We start from the raw sequence: 27,538 nt of genomic DNA, 5'->3' as shown, positions 1-27,538 counted from the left end.
GCATTTGGAAAAGAATCTAGTATTTTTAAATAATTAAGTACATTAATTGGAGTATTTTCATCTATTTGCATAACTTCTTTTAAAACTATTAGTTCTGAAAGTAAATCTAAGCCATCAATATCATAATAAACATCATGTTTGAGAAAACTTTCGAGATTAAGACTATTTTTTCAAATTATTATCATCTAGTGCTTTTTGTTTTGCAAAATTAAATAAAAAACCAAAAATATCTTCATATATTTGAAATTGTTCAAACCTACTTTCAATTGATGAAGTAGCTTGATCTACTATATATAAGAAATAATTAATTCTAAAAGATTCTTCAACAGATTGTGTTATCTCATCATTGGCATTCTCATCAAATTGTTTCTTTCTACGAATTATACGTTTTTCACAAAATATAGGCTCTATTTCCATTTTGGTTGCAATCTCTTTAGATGAAATAATAGCAGATGTAAATCCATCTTCTCTATATTTAAAAAAAAAAAAAAAAAAAAAAAAAGAGATATGAGACCCTTTAGTTGATCTATGGCAACATCAATATGCATATCTTTTGATTGTAAATTTTTACTAATGGAGTTAACGGCAAATAATATATCATACCAAATAGTCATGCCTAACAAAAATTCAAAACTTTCAAGCTCATATGTTGCCAAACAATCGGCTTCACTTTTTGTTTTATGATCTTCACTCATTTTTGCTAATTGTAACAAAGCATCTCTTATTTCTAAAACTTGAACTTTATTGCTTTTACAGTTTCAATTCGACTTTCTCAATGTGTTTGTGACAATGGTTTAAGAGTTAAACTTGACACATTATCTTGTAAAATTTTCCACCATTTTGTGAAAAAAGAAAACAATGTATATATACACTATACTACTCCCAAAAAAAAGATATAGCTTTAGGACAAGAATTGGCCACATCACATAGCACAAGGTTAAGATTATGACAACCACATGGTGTGTAAAATGCTTTAGGGTTTATATCAATAATTCTTTCTTGTACCCCTTATTTTTTTTCCTTTCATATTAGACCCATTGTCATATCCTTGTCCACATACATTATTAATATCAAGTTCAAGACTTTTTATTACACTTATAACTTCATTAAAAAGACCTTTTCCAAAAGTATCATCTACTTTTAAAAATTCTACAAAATGCTCATCTATTTTTATTGGACTAGTTGACATATCCACACATCGTAGCAATAGAGTCCTTTGCTCTTGATGACTTACATCGGGAGTACAATAAAGTATAATTGAAAAATATTTTGCTTCCTTAATATTTTTATTAATTTCACCTTTAATTCCATTTGCTAACAATTGTATCAATTCATTTTGTATATTATGTTCAAGATAATGATTATGAATTTCACCATGTTGAATATGTCGAACATGTTTTTGCATTACTGGATCAAATTCTACAATCATTTCAATTAGACTTAAAATATTTCCATTATTTTCTTGATAGATCTTTTCATTTTTTCCTTGAAAGGCCATATTATTTTTTCCAAAAATTTTTACTATGGCAATAATTCTTAACAACACTTTTTTCTAATGATCTTTCTCTTTGTTAACTTGTTCTTGGAAATTTTTATCAATTGCTTTATTTCAATAATCTCATTTCTAAATCAATCTAAGCATTCATGTTAGTAACATGCTTTTTGCTTGTTTCATGATTTTTAATCTTATTGCTAATATTTCTCCAATCATTAGTTCCTTCATTAGTAAGTTGATTTTGTTGTTGAATTAAACAACTTGCAACAAAAACAAAAAATTTTATCCAAATCTTTCAAATACACTAGCCATTTTCTATCAGATTTCTCCCCATTTGATAACTTTTTAAAATTAAATGTAGTAGAAAAATGTCTACGATCTTTATCTATAGGAAAATTTAGATCATTGTCTCTAATTGAACCCTTTTCTACTAATAAATCTCTTAATTTTGTATTAATATTTTCCCATTGACTTGGATCATAGATATTATTAGTAAGTAGGTTAGTCATTTTTTCATTTTCTTCTAAATTATTTTGTTTTTCATTATCAATTATTGTTACATTAGATGTTTGAACATTATTAGCACTATTTTCATTATTCTCTTTTTGTTGTATAATTTCATTATCTTCCAACTCTTTTTGATAAGTTTTTTGTTCATTTGTAATATTTTCACCCAAACTTTCTATTGTGTTTTTTTTAATAGTAGTAACAAATTTATCCATAGATCCTTTTTTAAGATTCAATTTGTTTTTCAAATTTTCTCTTTTTTTGAAGTTTTTCATATCTGGATAAATATTTTCTAGTAAACATTTATAATGAGAAAATATTTATAGATAAATAAAACACAATTTATAATTAAAAATGAAAATTTAACTAAAAATAAAATTTAAAGTATAGAATAATAGAACTTGATTATTGCAATTTTTCTAAAGTCGTGACCACTTTAAAGTCTAAACCTACAAAGAAAAATTAATTTACTACATGGTTCAAAAAATTAGTGTCACTATAATACAAATGAGTTGATATGATACACATCAAATTATTAATTGGTATGACAATTTATAATAATTGATAAAGTAAGAAAACATGTTGTCCTATGACTATGGGTTGTGTAGCCTATGCAACCTGTGCAGTGTGCAGTGTTCAACTATGTAACTTGTGCTGCTATGTAGTGTGCAACTGTGCAGCCTGTGCTACTGTCCAGCTAGTCCTATGGCTATGTGCAAAAAACATGCTACCCTATGACTCCTATCAATCAATTATGCAGTGAAATAGACTAAAAATATATATAATTTAAGTTGAATAAACAGCAGACTCCTCATCTTAATTTTTGGAAAGATAGAGAGGGGGAGAACATTACCTCTGGTATGCACATGACCCACGCTACCTCTTTTCAATTTTGAATTTATTGTGAATTAAAGGGAATCAACAAAGATTTCAAGCTAAACTGAGTTTATAGAAAATATCAAGAATCAAGATGAAGAAAAGAAAGGTAAGAATATAGATGGAGAGGCAAAGAGATAGAGAGATGAGAGATTTTTCTTTTGTTTTTGAAATTTATAATCTCTATTTTAGCATATTTCAAGACAATTATGTTGTATTATTAATGAAATTTTTTGGAATTAATTTTGATTTTAGCATATTTCAAGAATGAGTTAATAAATTTGTCTCCTAAAATTTAATTTTGTTAGCTGAAGTTTGACTATTTTAGTTTTTTCCCTTTTTAATCTTCTACATATTAGGATACAATGGAACCTTTTTAATGCATTTTATTGACCAATAAAAGTACTTAAAAAATTTTAATTAAAATATATAGATAAAATATATTATATATATAAATTTTTTTACAAATGGAGGCCTTCTTTTATTTGGGGCTTTAGGTGATTGCATTAATTGCATCACCTATTACTGTCTTTGACCACCGTTGGCCACAATTGTTCAACAACATTTGGTCATTGTTTTTACCCAAACATAAAAAAATTTCCACTTCAATTTTTTTTTTCTTTTGTAGATTTCATTCTTCAAGTCTGTTTTCCTATTTGAAGATCCCAAGTCACACAAGTAAACCCATCAATCATTCATTTTTAGGTTTAATTTATGCAAAATTTGTAAACTCGCTCATGTGCTTCATTACAGTGTCATACTCTACTAATATTCTTCAGGCCACCAATGTAACTATCCTTTAATCATAGCATCCACTATTTGGTCATTGGGGTGCACCCTTTTGTAGGCCCTTGTAGCCATGTCATCACTATTTGTTGTCATCTCTAGCATTTTACATAAGTTATTCTACATTGTGGCTAGCCGATTTTAGAAATAATCTAGTCACTCATGGTCACATATTCACGAGCTTAGATTTCAATTTCAATGCATCTTTAGGTTTTATCTTGATTTTGAGAGATGATGTTGGCCATGAAATACATATCACATTTAGCATAAGTTGATATCCTTGATTTGTTAAAACCAAATAACATTATTTGTCATTGGGTTTGCATAGTGATGGCGATGTTTTTCTAGTTGTTGCGGTAGATACTAGTTGTGGGACTTTCTTTTCTTTTCTTTTTTTCTTTTTTTTTTTTTTTTTGTTGACGTTATTTTAATGGGTTGTATTCTAAAAATAAAATCTGAAATGTTGAATATATTATAAAATGATATGCCATAATAAATAAACTGACTTTTCAAATGGTAAAATAGAATATTTTTTACAATTTTGGATGTTAATGATCTAATGGTGTGTCTCAGAGAAAGTTTGATAATGAATTTAATTAATTAGTACTTGCTTGCCAACTAGCTGTATAATGTAAATATCTCTTAAAAAAAAAAAAAAAAAAAAGTAGTACTTGCCCACTAGGTTAAATACTGTACCTTGGTCAATGCCAACACATGCAGTAGTCCATTTGTACCAGATAATGTCCATAAATGATCTTTAAAGAAAACCAAATTTTTCAGGGAGGCAAAATTTATGGCAATAGAGAAGCTAACACCGAGTAGTGGAAATGACCGTCCAATTGGGTGAGTTAGTATATCTTTCCGGAGGGAGCAAGAGAGTGTGGGTATAAATTATAAAACTGTTGGGATAGCAGCTCTATGTAATATGTAAGTATTTCTAATTATTTCAACAACAAAAAATGGTGAAAATAAATTATAATCCTCTTTATTTTCTTTATTTATATGCCCATTGAAACTATGGGCTATACAATGAGAGATAATTCTCTTCTCAGGAGTAGGGTGCAAGTGAAACTTGATCCCAACTTTACCAACAAGGCTAGTTGGCATTAATTATTTCCTTCAAATCCATATATCAAACCTAAACAAGCATAGGTAACACAAATGGTGCTCCTAGGCACCTAGCAAGTGAGATTATCGCCTGGAGAAACACCCAGTTGGTTACAATATTGAGTATAGTACTGGACACGGGCTTGGACAGCACCGGAGCTTCCACCATTGCATTCAATGGCAACATTGATGGCTCGAATGGTTGCACCAAAACCTTGGCTCACGACTGGACGAACATTGGTCATCCAAAACCACAAGGCAGTCTTAAAAGAAACAGTCACGTCTGTAGCAACAGTTTCAGGAGAGTTTAATAAGTCGATTCCAAAGCTAGTTCCAGCTGCCCCGTAATTGTAATTCCATGTTAGCTGAAGTGGTCCACGGCCAAAGTATTTTTTGTTAGGGTTGCATGGATACTGTGTGTTGCTCTCGTCACAGTAGTCTTGTGAGGCACCATTGATCTCCTCTATGTAGCAAAAATCTGCCCAAAGATAAACATTAATTTTGCATTACCTTTCAGGTTAACTTGTGTATTTAAACTATGAATTAAATAGCTCAAAAATCTGTTACTAGAATGCACAAATCTGTATGTCTATGATCATATAGGTCTGACTATAAGGAAAAGTTGCATAGTAAAAAACAAAGTAGAAGGTATAGGACATGCCCTTTAATTCTTTTGTTATAACTTTATGAAAATTAGCTCTAAAATTAAAAAGATATTAACCTTTAGAAGTATTATGATAAATCAGAAATTATCAATAGCGATCTATATATATGAAAATATATTCAATCGTGTGTTATATATCATATATATTATATTTATAATTAATTAATACATTATAAAAGGTAGAGAATGATGACTTGAACGATAGTTATTCTTATAAAAGAAATCAAAAAAATACCACTCATCTACAAGGATTTTGGTGTATACCATATATTATGCAATTCAAAAATAACCAAAATGCAAAATAGTTATTATCAAACTTCTAACAAAATTATAAAAACATAACCAACAGAATATTATTGTAATTATTATTATAATAGATAAGATATAGTAATTAGTTACTTAATATGACATTAACTAAATTGGATATTGTGGGTGTTTGGTGGCATGCGTATGATATGTAACAAATTAATTAAAATATATGATAGGACAGAGGAATATCTTACGTCCAGTCTCATGAGTAACATGAGCAAAGAAAGCTACAATTTCACGCTTAGAATCATCTGCAGAACCGAGATTTCCAAACTGATTATACGAATTGAGAGCATCAAGAAAACCTGCTCTTGTGTAGAAGTTCTTCCTTGCACAACTTGCATCAGCCTGATTAATTATCCCAGTAAAGAAATCTTGGGTCACAATATCAGCTACAGATTGACCCTTCACATATCCAGGCACAAATCCGGCTAGGATTCCGACTAGAACAAGGATTAGTAGATTCTTTTTCACACTAAGTGCAACCATCTTGGGAAGTTTTGTATGTGGATAAAGAATGAAAAAGATAATGTGTGATGAAAAACAAGATTGGGAATTTGATATTTATAGTGCAATATCTGGTGCAAAAACTCTATGGATGGAATTCTAACTTTCAATTTGATAATGGTGATTTCAAGATGGCGAATACGGTATTGGTCTTGCTGTTCAAATTTGTCTTTGTCAACCGGACAAGTGCCGGTCATTTTTCTGTTCTTGAATAAGGTAATTGTGCATTTTTTTTCTGTTCTTGTAGAGGCTGCTTATGACTGTTATACCAAAATTCTAATCATTATCCAAGTAATATTAGACTTTAAATGTGGAAAATTTTGCAACCAAAATTTCCAAATTGCATTCTTCCAAGAGTAAAGGGTTACTGGTTCAGCAAAAGAGTGGTAATTTACATGTTCATTTTTTAAACCAAATGCTAAAGTACGGAAACAAACTACACATAATTACATGTTTTGAACAAGCTATCCTACTCCTTAAGGTGTTGAAAATTTTTCAGTATAGTACATGTGGGGCCCAAGCGTCTACGGGCCCGGCTTGCTCGCTTATAGGGAGTCCACAGGCCCCCAAACTAAAGGAGGCCAGGGCCCAAGCCCAAAAACAGTGAGCCCGATATGGTTCAAAGGCACGTCCGAGGACCGCTCCGTCCTCGGAAAGCTCAGAGCTCCATTAACAAAAATGGGATGCAGGCAGACTTGAAAGATCAGAAAATATCTCACGGAAATAGTCCTTAATGCCCTTCATTGACATGACACCGCCCCAAACAGATCCGGATTTTTAGGCTTTATGGACCAGCTCCCACAATTCAGGGATTAGACTGATGGGACAGATATCTGCCCGGGAAAGATCGACCCTACACGTGGACGAAGGACAACGAACGTAGGCTAGTATAAAAGAAAATGTTATGTGACCAAGAGGGGGGATCCATCTAGCTTCTGGAGGAAGACTTGAAGAAAGAGAATGTCTGGACAATACACGCCGGATATAACGTAAAAGCCCTCCGACGGGTGACCGGGGACAGCCCCAACGCTCCTCGGACATGATCCGAGGAGCCTAATCCTCCAAGATACAAGATAAAAGGGCCTGAATGTCCAGCCCAAAGCTCTTTCTCATATTGGTTCACCTGTAGTCCGGCCCGAAATGCCCCCCGTGCTCCAACGCTGGCCTTTTTTTAGCCCACTCTCTACAAATATTATTGTGGGGGACTTTCCGTGTGCGGGCCCAACATCGGTGATGGGCCGTTCAAGATTTTTTGTCCCCACAGTACATATTTAAGGTTTTCGTCCACTCTAGTCACAAGCCCGCCAAGTTAGTTGGCCTTGCATGTACGTAATTAATCAAGTTGCCCAAACATTCATGAACAATTAAGCAAGCCGTATAAAAAATTAAATGAGAACTATGAGACTATTTCTTTTACTAGATGAATTTTTCTTCTTTTTTGAAATATACTTCTTAATGAATGATTTGTTTAGCACTAGCATTAACCTAAGTAGGCTTAAGGCTTAAGTGTATGGCAAAATCACACCACACGTAGCCAGTGTACGCAGCTTTTTCTATAAATTAAACTAGATAAATCTTCTACCATAACCAAAACTAAGATTAATTATAAAATTTAATCCATGAATTAGTCATATTAGTATATTTTAGTCATATTAGTATATTACCAATATCAAGTTGTTAAAATTATAGTAGTCGATCTTTATTAAGTTGAACTGGATCAATTAATTTAACGACTTTTTCTTTGATGGTTTCTTATTGCCTTCATGCAGATAACTCCTGCAAACTTCCTTGGACCAAAATATAGTTAAATTTATCTTCTTTTTTAATATTTCTTTATTATTTTTTAGTGAATGAATTGAATGAATAATCTGTTTATCACTAGCATTAAACTAAGTATGCTTAAGGCTTAAGTGTATGGCAAAGTCACACCACATTTAGCCAGTGTAAGCGGTTTTTTCTATAAATTAAACTAGATAAATCTTCCACCATGATTTGCGCTTCCAAATTAAGGAAGTGATCCGATTTCGCAAGGTCAAGCATATCTGCTTTGACTCCCAATTAGTCCAACTTTCTAGCTTTGGAGTCTTGACAACTTGCCAAACCTGAACTCTTTTCATCTAGAAAGCTATTAAACTCCTTTCAGAAAAACATCCCTGGTGGTGCACAGACTTAATAAATGCCTATAACTACCATAATTATAAATTTCATGCTTAGGATAATAATAATAATAAAACAAGAGGGAAAAATCATATTAAGTTAAATTTTTATATGCATTGCATCCATAAATTAATGTGAAACTATTTTAGAAACCACAATCCACCATGTTATTGAGTACTATTTAAGTTAGTTTATACTCATATGCATTTTTTATAAATTATTAAACAAGACTCTTGTGGGGACAAAAAATCTTGAACGGCCCATCACCGATGTTGGGCCCGCACACGGAAAGTCCCCCACAATAATATTTGTAGAGAGTGGGCTAAAAAAAGGCCAGCGTTGGAGCACGGGGGGCATTTCGGGCCGGACTACAGGTGAACCAATATGAGAAAGAGCTTTGGGCTGGACATTCAGGCCATTTTATCTTGTATCTTGGAGGATTAGGCTCCTCGGATCATGTCCGAGGAGCGTTGGGGCTGTCCCCGGTCACCCGTCGGAGGGCTTTTACATTATATCCGGCGTGTATTGTCCAGACATTCTCTTTCTTCAAGTCTTCCTCCAGAAGCTAGATGGATCCCCCCTCTTGGTCACATAACATTTTCTTTTATACTAGCCTACGTTCGTTGTCCTTCGTCCACGTGTAGGGTCGATCTTTCCCGGGCAGATATCTGTCCCATCAGTCTAATCCCTGAATTGTGGGAGCTGGTCCATAAAGCCTAAAAATCCGGATCTGTTTGGGGCGGTGTCATGTCAATGAAGGGCATTAAGGACTATTTCCGTGAGATATTTTCTGATCTTTCAAGTCTACCTGCATCCCATTTTTGTTAATGGAGCTCTGAGCTTTCCGAGGACGGAGCGGTCCTCGGACGTGCCTTTGAACCATATCGGGCTCACTGTTTTTGGGCTTGGGCCCTGGCCTCCTTTAGTTTGGGGGCCTGTGGACTCCCTATAAGCGAGCAAGCCGGGCCCGTAGACGCTTGGGCCCCACAATAGCCCCTCGAAACCCTGCTGTCCGACGTCCTGGTTAGAGAGGTGGGTTTCGGTAATTGCGAGTTTTAATTGCGGCTCATTTAATTCGGCCCTTGATCCACGTTGGTGACTCTTCACCTCCACGAGGGCTGCGCCGGTCTACGAGCCGTTTTTCCTGGATTTACGTGCGTTGCCGTTATGGCGTGTGGTTATCCGCAACGTGCCTTTAATCCCTTACCATTTACGAGACCTTCCAGATGTAACGGTCACTGATGGTGTGGGAGAACGAAGCGGCGCGTCGTACTCTGGATTTCCCTGGGGATTTGAATGTGTCACATACCCTATCCTTCGTCCCCTATATAAAGAGAGAAAACAGTGGGTGACCCTTTCATATCCGAATCCCTCACGCTCTTCCCAGAATCCACTTCCTTCATCCGGTTACTCCCTATTCCATAATACTTATCTCATAGTAATCCACCATGAACAAACCCTTCCTTTCCCAGAAACGCCATATCCCAACAAAACTCGAGATGGCTCGGTCGGGGCAAGGGTGGCGGAGGCTCAAGATTTGCCTTCCCATTCTTTTAGCCAAAATCCGAAGCAGGGACTCGTCACACCCCATTCCTGGTGTGACTGAGTCGAAAACCTCCCTTGTCATCTCCATCTGCTCTCTCATGAGCATACCTAATAAGGCTCCCCTTTTCCCTCTTTTGCTCATTTTACTTTCTTTTCATTGCTTCCCTCTTCTTCTCCTCCTTCCTACTCATGTCCTCCATCTTCTTTTTCCCTTGCTTTCTTCAGTGACAAGAGCTTGCTGAAGTGCTTCCATGTCTTCCAATTCTTCTTCCTTCTCCTTCATTATTTTTGTATAAGGATCTTCTCCGGATACGAGCAGTACTGAGGCATAGATTTCAGAAAGACTTTGAAGGCGAATTCAGAGGACACCTGATGGTTTATTTACTTGTATTACAGATATTGTTATTGTTTTAGCAGTTCATTTTTTGTATAGGCTTGTTTAAGCCCTTCCTTGTACGTCGTAACAATTTTTTATATTAATAAAAGTTATTGTTGTTCTACTTCTTATGTCTTGTTTATATATTTTAATAAGCATAAAAACGCTGCCCGGCATAATAGTATAGCATTTGAATCAATAATAACTAAGACCAAAGTAATCCTTAATAAAAAGATGCCACTATAACTTTAAAGAGATTAATGTTCGACATAACAATCCGACCGGTGAAGAGTGAGACTTATCTTAAAGTTAGTCGTGATGTGTGTTGAATGCTCGACAAGGTGTAGGAAGTAGTTGTCCGAGGACATATTGCCCACCGGGTGAATGGCCTCCTTAGGTTGACGATCATTAGGTTGCTCTGCCATCTCCACGATGCACGAGCCTTAATCTTTTTCCATTATTTAAACCGAAAAGATTCCTTCATTAGGGCAGTGGATTTCCCAAGAAGCCTGAGTCCGAGGACTTTGCAAAACCTGGGCTTTGTTCAGGACTTATACGTTTTATCTTATGTACTTGATTCCTCCCTTAGGCTTGAGTCCGAGACTTGTGTCTTTGTCGGTACTTGGTTCTCCCTTTTAGCTTGGGTCCGAGGACCATGCAAGCCTTAGGTTCTGTCCCAGACCATCGTCTGCATTAGTACTTGGTTTTCCCTTTTAGCTTGGGTCCGAGGACCATGCAAGCTTTAGGTTCTGTCCAAGACCAATATCTGCGCCAGTACTTGGTTTTCCCTTTTAGCTTGAGTCCGAGGACCATGCAAGCCTTAGGTTCTGTCCAAGACCAATGTCTGCACCAGTACTTGGTTTTCCCTTTTAGCTTGAGTCCGAGGACCATGCAAGCCTTAGGTTCTGTCCAAGACCAATGTCTGCACCAGTACTTGGTTTTCCCTTTTAGCTTGAGTCCGAGGACCATGCAAGCCTTAGGTTCCGAACAGGGTGTTCCTGAGCCTTCACGCAAAGCGGGCCTGGGCCACGAATCCAATGGACCCGCAGATTAAGAGATATTTCTGCAGCCTCTGGCCCTGCGGTATTTCACTGACGTCCCAAGGATCGAGGCGCGCCTTTACGAGGTCCCTCGAGTCTCTTAGTTGCAGTTGACGTTGGAAGTTGAGCCAAGACCACTTTGTCTGTAGTGCTCCTTGGGACGCCGCGTGAGTTGACTGCCATCGTCTTGTCTTTTCAAATAAATAGGAGGGAGAAAAGGTTGCTTTATATATACACCCCTTCTTCTAGTTTTCTCTTACATCACGCCTCCCATATCCGGAGTCCTCCTTTCTTGGCACAACATGTTGAAAGCGAGGGTTGGGAATAAAGAACTTCCTCCGCCGCGGAAGCGCCGTGTCTTTACGAGGCTTATAACAGTAAGGTATGGGCACAGGAAGCACAAGTTTAGGAGAGCACTCCATCTTCACCGAGAGGGAAAGGAATCTTCCCCTCTTTTAGTCAAAATCCGAAGCAGGTTCTGTCCATGCCAGAGTTTTGGTGCGGCAGAAGAAGGGTTTTCCTCCATCAGCGCCTCTGCTTTGCGGTAGGCGTATATTTAGAGAAAGCCCCATCACCTCCAACTCCCTACACCTTTTCTTCAACGGTGTCAGGTTTAAGTTGGGTCTTTTTGGCTGCCTGAGTTATGGGCAGATAAGTGTGCGGGGGAAGAATAAGGTCTCGGGGCTGTAGCCAACCTCTCCTCCGATATACCTCCTCGGCTTTCTCGAGCTTTCTTGTATTTTTCTTTTTCTTGCTTATGTGGTAAGCTCTGACGCAGGCTGATTCCAGCTTTTCGTTTGTACACTGTACTATTTCTTTATCGTAATAAGAATGGAAACTTCTTTATTTGTCTTGAGCACTGTTTCGTGAATGGGTGTGCCCTATGTGTGCGTTTCTTCAAGAATGTTTAGAGTAGAATGGCTTGAAGCGTAATTCAACTAACTCCGATTTACCAACACTACCAGGCATTATATCGATAATTCATATTAAATCAAACTTTAAGAAAACTAACCGAGATATCAGTTGTATATTCTGTGATGAGCGCATGAATATCGCCCAAGGCTGATGATTTCTAAGCAATCCATCTGAGCAATTGACTGGGATATAGGGGACTCCGATGACGCTTACTTGTATTTGGTTTCCCCTTAGGCTTGGGTCCGAGGACCATGCAAGGCCTTGGTTCTTATTTGTACTCGGTTTCCCCATAGGCTTGGGTCCGAGGACCATGCAAGGCCTTGGTTCTGTCCGTTACTTTTAAGATGTCCTCTTTGTACTCGGTTTCCCCATAGGCTTGGGTCCGAGGACCATGCAAGGCCTTGGTTCTGTCCATTACTTTTAAGATGTCCTCTTTGTACTCGGTTTCCCCATAGGCTTGGGTCCGAGGACCATGCAAGGCCTTGGTTCTGTCCGTTACTTGTAAGAGTTCTTTTTGTACTTGGTTTCCCCATAGGCTTGGGTCCGAGGACCATGCAAGGCCTTGGTTCTGTCCATTACTTTTAAGATGTCCTCTTTGTACTCGGTTTCCCCATAGGCTTGGGTCCGAGGACCATGCAAGGCCTTGGTTCTGTCCGTTACTTGTAAGAGTTCTTTTTGTACTTGGTTTCCCCATAAGCTTGGGTCCGAGGACCATGCAAGGCCTTGGTTCTGTCCATTACTTTTAAGATGTCCTCTTTGTACTCGGTTTCCCCATAGGCTTGGGTCCGAGGACCATGCAAGGCCTTGGTTCTGTCCGTTACTTGTAAGAGTTCTTTTTGTACTTGGTTTCCCCATAGGCTTGGGTCCGAGGACCATGCAAGGCCTTGGTTCTGTCCATTACTTTTAAGATGTCCTCTTTGTACTCGGTTTCCCCATAGGCTTGGGTCCGAGGACCATGCAAGGCCTTGGTTCTGTCCGTTACTTGTAAGAGTTCTTTTTGTACTTGGTTTCCCCATAGGCTTGGGTCCGAGGACCATGCAAGGCCTTGGTTCTGTCCATTACTTTTAAGATGTCCTCTTTGTACTCGGTTTCCCCATAGGCTTGGGTCCGAGGACCATGCAAGGCCTTGGTTCTGTCCATTACTTGTAAGAGTTCTTTTTGTACTTGGTTTCCCCATAGGCTTGGGTCCGAGGACCATGCAAGGCCTTGGTTCTGTCCATTACTTTTAAGATGTCCTCTTTGTACTCGGTTTCCCCATAGGCTTGGGTCCGAGGACCATGCAAGGCCTTGGTTCTGTCCGTTACTTGTAAGAGTTCTTTTTGTGTAGTCTTTTCTCTATACTGATTTATTTTCGAAGGTCAACCCCTAGGCCAGGTAGGGAGGAGTAGGTTCGAGGCCGCAAGCCCCTAGAGTTGTCCGCTCCGTTGGCAATGCAAGGCGTAGCCCCTAGACGAAGCTTATGGCGGAGCAACAACTGCACGTTGCCGGAGATGAAAAAAAAAACTCGTGAAACTCTGCTTGCTGGAGAGCTGACTCATGCGCCACCCGTGCCAACGCGCAAGCCTTTCCCACAGACGGCGCCAATTGTGGGGACAAAAAATCTTGAACGGCCCATCACCGATGTTGGGCCCGCACACGGAAAGTCCCCCACAATAATATTTGTAGAGAGTGGGCTAAAAAAAGGCCAGCGTTGGAGCACGGGGGGCATTTCGGGCCGGACTACAGGTGAACCAATATGAGAAAGAGCTTTGGGCTGGACATTCAGGCCCTTTTATCTTGTATCTTGAAGGATTAGGCTCCTCGGATCATGTCCGAGGAGCGTTGGGGCTGTCCCCGGTCACCCGTCGGAGGGCTTTTACGTTATATCCGGCGTGTATTGTCCAGACATTCTCTTTCTTCAAGTCTTCCTCCAGAAGCTAGATGGATCCCCCCTCTTGGTCACATAACATTTTCTTTTATACTAGCCTACGTTCGTTGTCCTTCGTCCACGTGTAGGGTCGATCTTTCCCGGGCAGATATCTGTCCCATCAGTCTAATCCCTGAATTGTGGGAGCTGGTCCATAAAGCCTAAAAATCCGGATCTGTTTGGGGCGGTGTCATGTCAATGAAGGGCATTAAGGACTATTTCCGTGAGATATTTTCTGATCTTTCAAGTCTGCCTGCATCCCATTTTTGTTAATGGAGCTCTGAGCTTTCCGAGGACGGAGCGGTCCTCAGACGTGCCTTTGAACCATATCGGGCTCACTGTTTTTGGGCTTGGGCCCTGGCCTCCTTTAGTTTGGGGGCCTGTGGACTCCCTATAAGCGAGCAAGCCGGGCCCGTAGACGCTTGGGCCCCACAATAATATTTTCACAATTGTTGAAATCTCAAATTCTTATATATCAAACAAAAAAAAAATGCTAAATTCACAGCCTTTTAATATTAATTTCACAACAAATCATAGGTAAGCTATTATTGATGGATAGCACTGGAGCTATAGTGTTTTTGGTTTATTCAACTGGCACTACAAAGTTTTTTTTTTTTTTTTTTTTTTTCCTCCAGTAATCGGTTTGTGTTTTTGTTTTCTTTGAAATATTTAAGTAAGCTAGAATATATATTATTATACTGACACAACAAATTTCACAATATTTTCACAATTATTAACGTGCCAAATTCTTACAAGTTGAAATAAAATAATAAAATATGAGATTGTGACTAACCACAACTAAAAATAAATGTTTTGAAAAAGTGTTACAACACTTATTATTATCACAATATTTTCACAATTGTTGAGATCTCAGTTTCTTATAGATCAAATAAAAAAAATTCTAAGTCCACAACATTTTAACATTAATTTATACTGTGCCTAAAGTTTTTTTTTTTTTTTCAGTAATGGGTTTGTGTTTTTTTTCTTTTAAATATTTATGTAAGCTAGCATATATATTGTTATACCGACACAACCAATTTCACAATATTTTTACAAATATTGAAGTATCAATTTCTTACAAGTCGAAATAAAATAATAAAATATGAGATTGTGACCAACTACAACTGAAAATAAATGTTATGAGAATAACAATAACAATGTTATCAGTTTAAAACCAATAATAACTTGTTAATTAGAATTTGTTCTAAAAATGTTATAAATGTAGTATTTCTCTCAAATAAAAAAAAAAAAAAAATATATATATATATATATATCTATTCGGATCCTAAAAATGAAGATATTGTAAAAATATTGTGATATTTTGTTGTATTCTTAGACTTCTTTTTTAATATAATCAAATTGGGTAAGCCAAAATTCACGGTTTCACACACAAAATCTATATTAATTTTCTTACTACTGGGACAGCACGTGCAGCCAATGCTAGTTTACAGTATAAAGACGAAAGCAAAATTCATGCAAACTATAAGGATAGATCAAACATTACTTTAGTATTTACTTTTGTAATCCTTACGTTTTAACATAGTATTAGAGTCACTTTTCTATGGTCTTCACTAGCTTTCAAGCTGCCACTACCAACTATCACTCGGTTAAATTGTTGACCACCTTTGACCATTGCCGGAAGCAATTGTCCAAAACCTTTCGGTCACTGTTTTTATCTTAACATGGAACTTTTCCACTTTTTTTTTTTTTTTTTTTTTGTGTAGATTCCGGTATTCAAGTCTATTTTCCAATTTGAAGAACCCAAGTCACACGACTTAACCCATCAATCATTCTTTTTGGGTTTAATTTATGCAAAATTTATCAACTCACTCATGTGCTTCATCACAATGCCATCCTCTACTAATATTCCTCAGGCCGCTAGTTTAACCATCCTCTGATCATAGCATCCACTATTTGGTCATTGGTGCACCCTTTTGTAGGCCCTTGTAGCCATCTTCTAGCATTCAATCGTCATCACTATTTGCTGCCATCTCTAGCATTTTGCACAAATTATTCTACATTGTGGCTAGCTTATTTTACAATTAATCCAGTCACTCATGGTCATCTTCAAGGCATCTTCATGAGACTAGATTTCAATCTCAAGGAATCATTAGGTTCTATCTTGAGTTTGAGAGGGGATTTTGGTAGGTTATACATATCACATTTAGCATAAGTTGATATCCTTGATTTGTTAAAGCCAAAGAACATTATTTGTCCTTGAGTTTAGTCCAACCAAGGAATTCTCCTAATTTAATGTTCCTATATATATCCTACTTAGAGTTCGCGGTAAAACAACAGTTTTGAATAAGAAGGATTTTGTCGCTAAGGATTTTATATTGTGGACATAGGTCATCAACCCAAATCACATATCTCCTCTTACACCTGCTCTCTCCTTGTATCTCTACATCTTTTATTTTTACATGTAGGATTAAGAAATGGTTCGTACATGGAAACATGATCTCGTGGATTACAAGTGAAAAAAAAAATAAAATAAAAAATAAAATTTGTAAGGAGTTCCTAATTAAAATCAATTAATAATAGTTAAAATTGTCAAGCTTCATTTGTGTTAGAACTTCATTCCTTCTTCCATGTGTTTGTGTGTGTTTGTTTCTCTCTCCAAGCATTAGTTGTGCAATTATTCAAAAAGTTAATATCATAGCCAACAGACAACTTTCTTTTTCCGAAGTGCTGCAATAGTTTACGAAAAAAGATTACTCCTTTATGACTCTTGATATGGCATGTGTTAGAAAATACTTTAACATACCTTCACAAACTTAATTTAAAAATAATAATAAAAAATTGACCAATTTTTTGTCCTTTCTTATTCTCTGTTTTATGGGGTTGTAATATATCTGATGCAATGTGTTTTCTCATATCATTTTTTCTTAAATAAACATGCTTTACGTATAACCTTTCAAATGGGTGTGTGTATATAAATCCAATGGAGGAAATATATTATTTTGCTTCACCAGTACATGTCCTTTTTCCAAATAATATATTCCAATTAAACAAAAACAAAAACAAAAAAAAAAAAAAAAAAAAAAATCCTAATTAATCCATTGAAATACAAACATCACACTGATGATAATCATGCATGACCTTTTCTTAGACCAAAAGATTCTAAAATATGCTGAAATTTTATTATCTCCCAACCTAACCTTTTCGAGGCTTGGCCATAGGGTCTTTTCAAAATGAAATTGAATTTAAAATTGAAATACCTATTACTTAGAATTTTCTTAAAGCTTTTGCATAATTAATATTTGATGCTATATATATATATATATATATATTGTTAGGTTTTGAGTTTGTATTGTTGGCAAATCAAGACAAAAACTAAGTTTCAATGAGTTAGAATGGTGTACTTTCAAGTCCAAGACAAACTAACTCAAGTTCAAGGTGAAAAAATTGAGATACAATCTAGTCAACTCAAAGCTATTCAATTGCTCTCGATTCCTTTCGACTGCCGTTCGATTCCTCTCAATCAATTGAAAGTCACATATCAGCAAAAAATTAGCAAACGTAAAAAGCCCATAACTTGTCCATTTGAACCCTAAATTGCGATCCTTTTTTTTTCAATATTTAAAGGACATTATAAGCTAACCCTAAATAGGGTTTTTTAGAGGTTTTTAGAGAGAAAAGAATGCATCTTATGCCTCCAATTGTAGATCTGGGGTTTTTGTACCCAAAACTCTCTAAAGTCTTCTATCAGCTATGATCACCTAGGAAAACCAATGAAACAAACTGTTTTAAGATAAAAACCTAGGGAGGATATGACCTACCTATCCTCAAGGTAAACAAATCCAATGATAGAGAATTTAAATTTTTACAATAAGATTTAACTCTAAATCTATTGTTACCTTCAATAGTAACTTGCTAACATGACCACATGCAAGCTCTAAATCCACAAATTCTTCTCTCTTGGATTTATAGTATACAAGCTCCCACGCTTATGACTTTGAGATCTCACTCAAAAGTTTAGCAATGTAAATTCTCCAATTTGTGACTTCAAGATCACATTTGAAGGTTTAAATCATCAATTATGTATGATCCTGTCACAACAACTTCAGATCTACGGGTTTTAATGGTATGAGAATGAATTCTGGTAGTGACTTTGAAAGAGGAAGGCAAAATACCTTTTAGATCTCACAAGAGCACCTCCAAAGTCTTCTTAAAATGTACCTTAGGATTTTCTTTAAATACTATGTGAAATAGATCTTGTATTGAAATAGATCGGTCGAACCTGGCATGTATTGAATTCTTCTTTTTGAAACTTGTATGTTTTTGTGTTCTAACTTGTAATACCTTGAGCAATGTCTAATAAATCCTATAGACTCTGAGATCTATACCTAGATAAGTTTGTGTTCACAGTTTGCCAATTGTTCTAACTTATAAAGCCTAACAATCTCCTTCTTTGGCAATCTGTAACAAAACTTATATGCAAAATGAAATGCTCAAATACAAGAATAGCCCTATTATAATAAATTGCCCAAATACATCACAAATCCCAATCTAAGACTTCCAACCTAAAAGTTGCAAGAAGAGGCAGAAGATCTTGATCAAAATGTACCTGTCTTTCCTAAAACACTCACAAGAGCACATCAACGCATGTGTGGAAATAACGATAGATAAACAACAAATAACAAATATGCAATAACAACAAATAACAAACATGTAAAATAACTCTCCCCTTAAATCTGATACATAAAAAATAAAAATAAATAAATAAAAACTTTTATTTTCTCCCCATTTCAAAAACAATTTCATCTCCCCCTAAATAAAAACAGTTTAAAAAACTTTTAAATAGGATTTCCCAAATTTCATCTATTTCTCCCCCTTTTTTTCATGTATTGACAAAGACTAACAGTTTTTAGACCCCTTAAACAATTGATTAAAACTAGGTAATTAGCCAAGTTGTTACTTAGTCCAATTAAACAAGTCTAGGTTATCACAATAATAAAGATCAAATCATGCAAAGCAGCGGAAAATAAATAACACACGATATGATCACCCAGGAAACCAAACCGGTAAAAACCTGGGGAGGATTTGACCTAGCTATCCTCAAGGTAAACTTGAATCCACTATCTCGAAAGAATCGAAGTTCATACAAAAGGACTTACAAGCACCCCCGCTTGACTTCCTAATGCTACCAACCAGTAGAACTTACTAACACGACCACGTGCAAGCTCCGAATCCACGGACTCCTTCTTTCTTGGATTCCCACCAGCTACAAGCACACCCGCTTGTGTATTCTTTAAGCTTTAATGGCAGCAACTGTTTTGATCATCAAGGTGTAGAAAATATCTCCTCCTTGAAAACCCTAAGTTTGTGTAAAGGAAAGCTCCTCTAGATCTCACAAGAGATTTACACAAACCGCAATATGAGCAACCTTTAGAGAGCCTTTGGGTACAAAACCCTAAAAATAAAAAGAGGCACAGGATGCACTTTAATCTCTCTAAAAACAACTCCGAAAAACGTTCTAGGGTTTCCCTTATATATAGGAGAGTTTTACTTGAACCCTAATACGTTTAAGTAGAGTTTGGGCTGAACTGGAACTCTGCAGAAAAATAAATCTGCACTTGGTTCGATCGATCGAGTCTAATTTTCGATCGATCGAGCCTTGCAGATTTAGTCCAATAAATTCTGCAATCACTCAATTCCAATTTCACAAATAAACATACTTTGAGCAAGCCTAAACCTAGACTCTATGTTTTGATCATGGTTTGCCAACATACTACAAATTGAAGTTCTAATACATTAGTTCCTATAATTTCTTAGAACCTAACAAAGACAACCCAATAAGAAGGTAGACAGTAAACATGCACAACAGAAGATAAGAGAAAATAAAGAACCAAGGGAACACAAAAGAATTTAGCTCTATAGAAAATAGAAGCAACTCACCCTATGACGAGCACAGATTTTAAAAATAGCTTTCTCCCCCAATAAGAATAGGAAAAACACAATTTTGGGGACAATTTAGGAGGTGGGGAAAACAAAGGCACACCTAAGTTGAGGATACACATGAATACAAATATTCTCTCTTTCAATATATGCAAACTTGACACTATGTGACCCAAAACAAAATATTTTTGTTTGTTTGTTTAGACCCATAAGCAAATGCATGTAAACATTCCAGGCACAATCAGTTAAGACTATACAATATAGATCTCAATGATATAAAAATTCAGCATGCAATGTGTTTTAGAGAAAATATTTGCACATGTATTATCCATCATATCTCAAAAAATATTTCCAATTGTCAATATCGTTCACACATCAAGAAAAAATAGCATTTACTAAAATGTATACAACTCAAAAATTAATCAATCAATTTTTAAATCAAGTTGAGTACCCAATTAAGCGATGTGTATGCATGTTGTGTATGAAAATAATGAAAGATATGACTAAAATATGAAAGATGGATAAATAAAATAATAGAATGCATGTGAATCCTACCACAAAATGATGCATGAAAAGACAGATTGGTTAAGAATCTAAAAACTGAAAATTCTCCCATTTCAATTGGTCAAGCATTGATCAGACATCGATCAAATTAGGCAGAGAGTTTTTGCTTTAAAACTTGAACAATTTCGATTAGTCAAGGGAGATCTTCGATCGGTCGAAACAGTGAAAATTTTTAAAACTTAAAAATCTAGAAATTTTATGTAGAAAAACAACTTGAAAGCAGTTTTTATGACTTAATGTAGATGAACATGGTCCAGAAAAGTTTTAAAAACATGATGCCTTTTAAATGCAAATATCAAAACCAATCAAGAAGTAAAAAACAAAGATTTTAAACTTCTAAACACATTTTTCTTCAAATTCCCAACCAAAACAAAAATTTGCATTTACACATCAATTCATATGCAATTAAAGATGGCTAGATTAGTCAACACATAATCATACGTATAGAATTTAGCAAAGATTTTTGTGTAGTGTGTGCAACTAGTAAGTGTATAAAGTATAGAAAGAGTGATATATAAATAGTAATCAAACAAATTTTCTACATCATCAATTACATTAGTTTGAAAGTGACTATCACCTAAAGATTTAGATCATATAACTCTCACATCTCTAGAAAACACGCTTGCAATCATATAAAAGCATTTTGATTCTTTTTGCTTTTTCTTTTTCTTTTGATTTTTTTTTAAAAAAAAAATTCTTTTGAGCACAATCAAAGATATCATGCATGGGCATATAGGTGATAGAAAAGAATTACCCTTGTTACACATTTTTTTTTAAAAAAAAATAACACCTTGTTTAATCTTGTTGTGCAAGTGCTACACTTTACTAAGCACAGCTTTTATAATTTGCACACAGATGTTCATAATTGGTGAGTAATAGTGGTGAGATGATTATTTATGTCTTTCTCCTAGAAATTCTAGTCCCTATAATTAAAAGAATATGACATCAAAATCAAGAGCATATGCTTAAAAACTATAAACAACTCACACAATTAAGCACTGTGAAAGTTCAAATAGTGTATAAAACACCCTTGAACGTTTAAACTCCCAATTACAAAATAACTAATTCAAGCTATATGACAAACAACTAGTGTGCGGAAAATGAACACAAGCTATAAACAGAATTGGTAAACAATTTAAGCCAATTAAAATCACATCCACAGCAGAAAATAAAAGACAAAGATTAAGGGAAGAGAGATGCAAACACAAGGACAACACAACGATGTGTTATCGAAGAGGAAACCAAAGCCCTCGGCGTAAAACCTCTCCGCCGCCCTCCAAGCGGTAAGTAATCTATTAGAAAATGTAGTTGAGATACATGAACAATAATAGACCCTCCAAGCCTAATCTACCCAGTGTATCTAAGCCCTCCAAGCTTCTTGCTCCAACGAGATTGCGCCGAACCTATTTCTTTCTAGCTTCTCGGATTCCGCTACTTGACCATAGCATCAACCAATGTTAAATTGATTCCTATCTAACTGCTTCCCAAAACACCAAACAGCCCTCTCATAGTAATGGATATGATGAGAGAAGGTTTTGGTAAAAGGCTTCTCAAGGATTTAACAATAGAAAGGAAGAGAGTAGAGGAATTTGAAGAGTCTCTTATGTGAAGATTGCGGATGAATCAATCTTGTATAACTCTAGGGTTTCTCTCTCAAAATTCTCTCTGGAAGATCTCTTTCTTTCGTGGGTATAAGGGGTATTTATATTGGGGTGAGAATGGAATGTGAAAAGTCAGGTTTTTCAAAATAGGGCTGGCTCGCAACTTGACTGAGTTGCGAGATCCAGCCGCGAGATAACTAAACGGCCAATTATCCTATTTTGTCCTGTAGTGCTCCAGCTAGCATGACGCTTCAACTTCTAGCATGTCTGGCACGTGTGCATCTTCTGGCGGCTTGCAACCACAAGTTACCCGCGAGATCCAGTCGCGAGTCTCTGTTTTTCTTGCACAATCTTGAGTATTTTATCACACTATCTCACTCACTACCCTTACAAAAATCCCATCTAAATACAGGATTACTAATTACTGAAATACAAGTAAATTTGGCACGGAATAAAGCCAACAAGATGGTTGATTAAATTCAACCTTACACATTGCATAGTACAAACTAGCAAAGTGCAGAAAAATAGCTCATCAAAGCTAAACAAAGGTACGCAATCATAAATGCAAATTTCATAGGCCAGCATCAATTACACACTTGGTGACGTGTAATACCAAAAAAAAAAATCTTTTTGTTTTTTAAAAATTTTTATGACCAGAAACCAAAAGGCACACATTATGCTAAATAAAAAAAAAAAATGCAAATACAATGCATGACAATACTCAACTAAGCTATTGAGCATACACAAACAAGAAATATAAATTTCTTAATTAACCCTCGAGTACATGTACAAACTAGTACATATTCATACAAAATAAAAAATAGCTCATGCACTCAGTTATGCAACACATACTTTATATGGTTCTCCACAATATCAAGCATGTTCTTAATCAAGAGAGAGATATTATAATTCATGTAATCTTCAAGAAAAAATAAAGCAAGACACAAAATAAAATATTTTTATCTTTTTGAAAATTTTCAATGTTTTTGGATTTTTTTTTTAAATAAACAAAACAACCTAAGAAAATAAAACAACCAAAAACTATAAGAAAACATGTCCATAAATAATTTAAAGAATAAAATCAGGGACTAGTAAACAACACTCATCTTTGTGAATATTTTCTCACTCATATAGCACGAGTCTTTGGCTTTATCGGTGAAAAATCATGAGAAAAAGAGTGTATTTGAGAGATTACAAACTTCTTCTGAGACAGACTGAAATCCTGCAATTTCCTTTCACAAGCCAACAAGCTTAAATTTTTCAAAAACATATGAAACAATTTATCAAGACTTGTAGCAGGATAAATATCATCACATATCCTAAACTGAAACACAGAATGCTTAAATTTCAATTTATAACAGTTAGGACGAATGTGACTAGAAACACCACAAAAATGACAAACATAACAAATTTAGAAACATCAATATTTCTAACAATAGATCTAGTCTCAGATTTTGATTTTTGCCTCAACAGAGAACAATTTGGTCTAATGTGATCAACAACGCCACAAAGATGACAAGTAAGCACAAAAACAGATTTTTGTTTTTTGCCCTCTAACAGGAGGTTTAGACATAGGTTTAGAAACTTAAACATCTACATCAAAATTTTTACACCTTTGTCTAACCTAGCAAAATACGCATTTTCTTTATAATTCCTCTTGAAAGGAGGTTGAAAAAATTTGTCTTTAGGCTTAAGAGAAACAGTAACAGATCTATCATCAACAATAGGCTTAGTACTAGTCAAATTTTCAAGTTTAACTTTAGACTCAGCTAACTCTTATTCCAAGCTTTTCATCTTTTCATCAACAAACGGATTTTTACCCGTTTTGCTTTTCATCTTTTGCTTCGGGTCCAACAATAGGCTTAGTACTAGTCATGACTTCATATTTTCATCAATTTGATAGTAATGGTGATTTCAAGATGGCGTATACGGTATTGGTCTTGTTGTTAGAATTTGACTTTGTCAATAGGACAAGTAGCTGTCATTGTTCCGTTCTTTGAATAAGGTATTTATTATGCATTTGTTCTGTTTTTGTAGAGGCTGCTTATAACAGTTGGTACCTAAATTATAATCATTATTCAAGTAGCCGCATCAGACTAATGTGGAAAATTTTGAAATCAAAATTTCGAAATTGCATTCTTCCAAGAGTGGTTACATATTAAGCAAAGCAATGGTAAGTTACACGTGCAATTTTGCAAACAGTGGCTAAACTATGGAAACAAACTATATATATAACATGTTTTAGACAAGTTATCCAACCCGGTCCTTAAGGGATTTACAAATTTTTCAGTATAGTGCATTACATAAGCTTTTCATCATTTACTCTAGCATGGAAGGTTGGCCGCGCATGTACATTAATCGGGTTGCAAAAACATACTTGAACAATTAAGCACACTATATAAAGAAAAAGTGATACTAAAAATACTACAACTTTTAAAATTTTCCATCACAAAAAATGTAATTTTGACAATCATTTATTATATTTTTTATTATGTTTTTTAAATCCATTAATTACATTCATTTTAATAGCAATTTATAAAACTTATATAATAAATTTTGTAGCAGCTTTAACATTCTCCATTAAGGTGACATATGAGGGTGAGAGTACGGAAAAGGAAAAGGAGAAGAGGCAGAAGAGGAGCTTCTTGACCGCCATTACATGACTGCCCAGACAGAGTTCGAGTCTCCACTCTCCCAATGGAAATAGATTATAACAGTCTCCTCCCTCAAAATATCCCCCATGTTGACTTAATAAGAGCTAGAGTTTCAATCTTATTTTTCTAAAAACTCCCTTATAATTATAAATTATAAAATTAACCCCACAATAGATTTACTTAAATACCCTTCCTTCTAATTTTTTTTTCTTTTTCTTTTTCTTTTTCTTTTTTTTTTTTTTTTTTGGGTATTACACTTAATTTATTTGATTTAACAATAATTTACCAATTGCCTCCACTTTGTGTGGAGGCTGCGGGAGAGTATACATGTATTGAGACGTTGCAACTTGCAAAGGATTTTTGAATGTCTCTTGGCAATCCTGCTAAAATTAATCTCTTCTTTTTTCTTTTTTTCTTTTTTGAGGAAATTAATCTCTTCTTTGACACTAAAAATCTCTTAGATTGGCTGAGAATTAATTCCTACAACAATTTCTTATGCCAACCTAAGGGGCGGAGCTATGCAATAGGGTGGGGGGGCCATCCCCCCCACAGTCAATGAGAGTATTTATTTCACTAGTTGATTTTATCTTCTTTTTGAATACTTCTTTATTATTTTGTTTAATGAATAAATTTAGCAAATAAATGAATGATTTGTTTAGCACTAGCATTAAACTAAATATGCTTAAGGCTTAAGTTTATGGAAAAATCACACCATACATAGCCGGCCAGTGTACGTGTTTTTTCCAATAAATTAAACTAGATAACTCTTCCGGCACCATAACCAAAATTGAGATTAATTATAAAATTTTATCCTTCTTAGTCAATTTACCAATATGAAGTTGTTAAAATTATAGTAGTCTTTATTAAGTTGAACTGGATCAATTAATTTAATGACTTTTGCTTTGATGGTTTCTTAATGCCTTCATGCAGGTAACTCCTGCAAGCTTCCTTGGACCAAAACAATGTATTATGGGAAACAAGTCGTCACTGACTGGGCCAAGATTTGCGCTCCCAAGTTAACTAAGGAAGTGGTCCGATTTCCCAAGGTCAAGCATATCTGCTTTGACTCCCAATTTGTACTTTCTAGCTTTGGAGTCTTGATCACTTGCCAAATCAAACCTCTTTTAATCTAAAAAATTACTATTATTGAAAGTGGCAATTTTGTTTAATTAGCAATGCAAAATAATAATAATAATAATAATAATTTGTCTATATCCTGCCGAACTTTAATAATATCTAATATCTATAACAATCTATATAAATCCAAAGCAGATTGACTTCTGATTGACCTTATGATATTATGTCACATTACTTTCCAGGTCTTTGCTAAAATATATGGTTTCATGTATAAACAAATACATAATAAATGTCTATAGCTACCATAATAAAAAAATTCATACTTAGACAAAAAGAAAAGAGAGTAAATTAATCATATTAAGTTAAATTTTTCTATTCATTGCATGGACTACTGACTAGTTTTAAATTAGTGTCATGGAAACCATTTTGAAGAACCACCATCCACTATGTTATTGAGTACTATTTAAGTTTATATTTGTATGCGTTCTTTTGAAAATTATTTAACAAGACCCATCTCAAGAACCTTGAAACTTAATTAATTGGCATCTCATGACATTTATAGTAAAGAGTCTAAATAAATCCAAGATTCAAATCTAACTCCATTATTTCTTGGAGCAATCTAAAAGATATGGGGGATAAATGATTTTTTACATGTTATAAACAATTAAATATAATGCAACATCATATATATATATATATATATGTATGTATATATATATATCTTTAGATTCCTCAAAATTTTAAATTTTAAGCAAAAAAAGATTCCTCTCATAAAAAAAAAAAATTATCAATTAATTGATTCAATACAAATTTTGAAAAAATTATAACTGTGGGGTATAGGAATTGAAATAAGGTATTTACGCCACGAGTCATACCCATGGCCGAGGAGGCCACTATCGTGTCGAGGAGGTTACACGCTCGAATACTAAGGCCACGTTAGTGGCACGTTACTAGAAGAGGTCATACTGTAGAGAAAGAGTTTCAAGAAGGGAGTTAGACCTGACATGACTGAAGGAATGGTGGCTACCACCACATTTAATACATCTCACCAAACCTCCTGACTGCATTTATGTTGAGCAGACCCCTGAACTGTGCTATCTTGACTACCCCTACTCACAAGGGACTTGGGAAGGTGTCTGATGGGACAAACACTCAAGTAGTGGCCAAGACGATCAACAAATGGAGGCCCAAAATCATCTAAAGGGAGCTATATAATGTAAGAAACCCTCCAGGGAGAGGGGATCGGAAAATCTATAGAGAACACATTGTAGCAACAAGAACTGAAATTGTATCCAAGTCCAAAAGAACTATATTCGAGAATCATTCTCCTCGAACTTCGCCGAGGAAGGATTTCCTTGCTTAGAACTTGTCTTTCTTTGCTTTCTTAATATTTGTGATCCACTATGTGTGTTACCTGATCCATTGAAGCCTAACTTTTAAGCCCACTCTCTACAAATTTATTGTGTTGGGCTCTTTGGGCCTGGATCCTTCTACCTCTTGGGCTCAAAAACCAAAATGCCGCCCTTACAACTAGCGCTGTCTGTGGGAAAGGCT

At 35.3% G+C, this 27,538-nt stretch overlaps 1 protein-coding gene and 1 pseudogene across 1 annotated transcript in view; both read right to left on the bottom strand.

Moving 5' to 3' along the window:
• LOC126703630 (endochitinase EP3-like) overlaps positions 1-6,313 on the bottom strand; it is a 37,210-nt pseudogene extending 30,897 nt beyond the window's left edge.
• The window catches only part of LOC126703632 (endochitinase EP3-like), a 54,827-nt gene that overhangs the window by 13,345 nt on the left and 13,944 nt on the right, over positions 1-27,538 (bottom strand). The gene's annotated exons all lie outside the window — the stretch shown is intronic.

The sequence above is a fragment of the Quercus robur genome, chromosome 10 (genome assembly GCF_932294415.1).
Source record: "Quercus robur chromosome 10, dhQueRobu3.1, whole genome shotgun sequence".
Taxonomy (NCBI): Eukaryota; Viridiplantae; Streptophyta; class Magnoliopsida; order Fagales; family Fagaceae; genus Quercus; species Quercus robur.
Note: the sequence above shows the minus strand (reverse complement) of the source record. Positions and strands in the feature narration are given on the sequence as shown.